The 4437-nt window shown below is 38.9% G+C and overlaps 1 non-coding gene across 1 annotated transcript; it reads right to left on the bottom strand.

The window, feature by feature from the left end:
* Positions 1-207: 207 nt before the first annotated feature.
* LOC122431558 lies at positions 208-310 on the bottom strand. Its single transcript, XR_006266575.1, has one exon. It is a non-coding gene; the product is annotated as a U6 spliceosomal RNA (small nuclear RNA).
* Between the last annotated feature and the right edge of the window lie 4127 nt (positions 311-4437).

Raw genomic sequence — 4437 nt, 5'->3', positions numbered from 1 at the left:
AGTGTTCGTGGCTCAGTCGTGCCTGACTCTGCAACACCACGGACTGCAGCACACCAGGCTCCTCTGTCCATGAGATTTTCCAGGCAAGGATACTGGAGTGGGTTGCCATTTCCTTCTCCAGGGGATCTTCCCGACTCGGGGATCAAACCCAGGTCTCCTGCACTGCAGGCAGACGCTTTACCATCTGAGACACTAAGAAAGCTCATTAAAAACATGGAATGCGTCACGAATTTGTGTGTCATTCTCACGCAGGTGCCAAGCTAATCTTCCCTGTGTCCTTTCAGTGTTAGTATATGTGTGATATAAGCACTTTTCGTACTTTAAAATCATTTACTCTTAATGTCAGTCGAAAGAGTTAGTGATACTACCATCCTCATGATACAGGAGAAAAGTAAGAGAGACAAGAGGTGCATGGAGTTCAAATCACTGAAATAACTCCAAAGGCCACAAGATTAGTAAGGGAGGCAGCTATGATGTAAACCAAGGGTCTCTGGCCCCAAGCTAGAGTGTCGTATCACCTGTTTGTATGTTGGCAGAAAACTTGGATGTTTCTGCCAATTGCCCCCATTGCCACACACACACACACACAATGTTAAGTTCCTCTCTCAGCTCACCATACTGGGGCTTTGTTTTGTTTGTTTTTCAAAACCACTTTGGTGAAGTGGGAAAAATGAAAGCTTCTCGGTCTTGTCCATGGAATTCTCCAGGCCAGAACACTGAATGGGTTGCCATTCTTTTCTCCAGGGGAGCTTCCCAATCCAGGGATGGAAACCAGGTCTTCCACATTGCAGATGGACTCGTTACTAACTGAGCCGCCAGGGAAAAGACCATCTCGTGAGGGGTTTTAATTGTGCAGGTCAATATAGCTTCCTCTTTCAGGCAGATGCTTATAATTCAGCTTAACACACTGCTGTTGAATAAGCATCTTGTGTAAAAACATCAACCGTGAATTTTTGTTTGTTTTGGGAAAAGTGAAAATACTAGTAAAGTGAAACCTAAACATACAATCGAAGGCGGGACCTGGTATATGCAAAAGGGACTTCGATACTGAAACAAATAATGTGCTTTATAAGCAAAATTGACTATCCAGTAGCCAATCTTACTTTGCTTTTCCCTCAGATTTAGAGCATTGCTTCTAGTAAGATAGATTGAGGCTCCAGTTTTATAAAATGGGAAATGGAGAAAAGACGCAAATTTTCTCATTACTAATACCTGAGGCCTGGCATGGTTATAATTCCACTGGGCATGGAGTTAGGTGCTTTGGGTGCAAATTTTGAGCCAAGCCACTTAATATCCTTAAACCTCCATTTTATCGTCTGTGAAATGAAAAGAAGATAGCAATACTTACCTACCAACTTACCTATAAAACTATTATAAATAGCAGGATGCGTTAATGTAAATGAAAGCAACAATGAAAACAACTTTCATAAACTAGTGCATGATCCGTAGGGCTGGTGTTCAGTGCAGTTCAGTTCTGTCACTCATTCGTGTCTGACTCATTGTGACCCCATGGACTGCAGCATGCCAGGCCTCCCTGTCCATCACCAACTTCCGGAGTTTATTCAGACTCATAGGGATGGTGTTATATATGATAAACTCCTTAAGACTACAGACTAAGATTCATATGATGACCCAGCACAACACTTAATGCTTTTAAGACATTTAGTAAATATGAGATTAACTAACCATCTGAGTTTCCTTAATAGACATGTGAATAATTGAACATGTAAACAATAAATAATGTTCATAAACTTTTATTTTTATGAACTGTTCCTTACTCATCTTCCAAAGAAAGCTGAAGAGCTATTTAAATAAGAAAGCCAGTGTTTACTTTCTTACTGTGAAAATCAAAAGTGCTATGTTTTTTCAATTTTCTATATATTTTACATTGACTTAAAAAATAATTATGTTACATTGAAGCTCATCTCCCCTGTCCATTAAAATACCTTAACTGTTAGCCCTATTTAAAACTGATTTTCTAATTCTGCATAATATATACGCCCTTCAAAAAGGGTTGTTTAATAGTAGCAAGGAAAAGGAAAGCAATTCTGATAAAAAAGAATGCTAAAGGAGTGACAAGAAACTGCAAGATTTGTATTCAGTGTTAACAGACATATACATATATTATTATACATAAATACATATAAATATATATATACATTATTCCTTCATTTAATCTGTTCTTTCAATTGAAGCTTTCTCAAGATTGTCATCTCCTTTACAAAGGAAAGCCAAATGATCTGACAAAATAATATGACCAGATATGTCTGCCGTGTAGAAATATTTATAATGAAAGTCTTGGTTTGAGTGCCAAGTTCTGGACTAGGAGCCATAAGAATGGATATATGACTCATTTCTTGCAAGGATTCATCAAGGGATCTTGACCAGTTACTTCTCTCTGGACCATATGTAAAATAGGCCCATCTATAAAACCTTAGGCATTGCTGGGTAAAGCTTAAGGTGCTGAGGTCCTTTGGAGCTCTAGCTCTCTAGAGTTATCTCCAGAATATATAAATATATCTCTAGCATATGGGCTTTCCTGGCGGCTCAGACAGTAAAGAATCTGCCTGCAATATAGGGGACCTGAGTTCGATCCCTGGGTTGGGAAAAGCCCCTGGAGGAGGAAATGGCAACCCACTCCATTATTCTTGCCTGGAGAGTTCCATGGACAGAGGAACCTGGTGGGCTACAATCCAAGAGGTCACAAAGAGTCTGACTATACTATACTATATAGAATACACTTATCTATATTTACTTCTATATTTATGTCTATAGAATCTATCTATATTTATAGAATATATATCCATATTTATCAAATCTCTCAATCTACCCATCCTTCCCTCCCTCCCTCCCTCCCAATTTGGTACATTTCCCTAAAGAGAAGACAGAAACTCCAAGTATCATAGAAGAAAGAGTGTCATGGGGTTTGAAGACTCTCATGTCTACTGATTAATAACTTTAAAAATTGCTAAAAGATCAAGTTGGAATTCAAATTTGGGCTGCCAGTCTCCAACGTCTGTTCCTTTAATCACTGTACACCACACATCTATGACAGAATGTGTCTGCTGTATAAGGTAATAACCCACAAACGATCTCTAGATTGAAAAAATAAGTTTAGAGATAGAACACGGTGAGCATGGAAGTGTCTGTGACCGGAGAAAAGCCCATGAGCCTGAGAAGGTTCTAGAAAAGTAAAGGAAACATGGTTCTTCCTATATAGTACCTATTGCATCTTCTTGCTTCCCAACAAGACCCCGAAGACAAACGTGACATTGAGAAGGTCAGAACAAAGAGAATCCAAGGAGTCAGAGCCAGACACCTGCTGTAGTCACCAGTGGCTGTGTTCCTACCTCTATAGTTCACGTAATTTGCAAATAATAGGACAAAAATATCCTTACTTCAGCCACACTGAGTTAAGTTTTCTGCTATTTGAAGCAAAAAAAAAAAAAATGTCTCTTTAGAGGCAACACAGGAAAGGGTTTTAAAAAAGGAGTGTTCAACAGTATTAGATGTTTTAGAGAGAGGAATTATAATTTTGAAATGTCTCATGATACAGATATAAACTTCTGATCTCTAAATCATTTGCCCAGCCAGCTCACAATGAATCTAGGAAATCCCTAATATATATCATTAACTGCCCAGAGTACTAAGGGAAGGGATATAAGGTAGCAATGGAAGAATCACATAAACCTTGCCATTCAGTTCCTTGGAAGTTTATTCAGTTATACAGGATCATGCCTGCAAATGATCTGCACATTTATATGTAGTCAGTCTTGCATACTAAATTAAAAAAAAACAGACTCTAGCTCTGAGGATTCTGTGTAATGAAGTTGAAGGGCTCTGTAATTAACCCTAGAGTAATTACCCTCACACCAAGCTAACCACTCTGGAGCTGGCAAGTAGCTTACCTGCCAAGAACCACGTTATAATAAGGTCGGAGGGAGCAGTTTCTAACATTTTGCCCCTGGTGTAGGAACCTTTAATGGAGCCAAATGCCAGTCATCCACAGAGCGACGCAGAGAAGATCAAGGTAAGTGAAAAGTCTCCAAAGCTCTATTTTTAAGCACCAATTTCCAACTTTAGCCTACCTGAGTACTATATGTATGCCATCCAGCTGCATCATAAAATCAAAGAAGCTTAGAAATTCAAAAGATCTAAGAGGTCATGAGGACCAGCCTGTTCCCCAGTGTGAGGTTCCTTTCAACACACCCCTGACAGGCAACTGAATAATTTTTACTTAAATGCCTTCTGGGAGTCAACGGTGGGAAATCAAGAATACAGGCTTGCAGCCAAACAGATTTGGGTTAATGTTAATCTCTGACACTTATTATTTGTGAATCTCAAAAAAAAAAGAGACAAAAAAACTGGGCGTTAGTTTTCCTTTTTAAGATGGTTAAGACATAGTTTTATTCCACAACACTATTTTGGTAGCATAAT

This window comes from Cervus canadensis, chromosome 29, assembly GCF_019320065.1.
Source record: "Cervus canadensis isolate Bull #8, Minnesota chromosome 29, ASM1932006v1, whole genome shotgun sequence".
Classification (NCBI taxonomy): Eukaryota; Metazoa; Chordata; class Mammalia; order Artiodactyla; family Cervidae; genus Cervus; species Cervus canadensis.
Note: the sequence above shows the minus strand (reverse complement) of the source record. Positions and strands in the feature narration are given on the sequence as shown.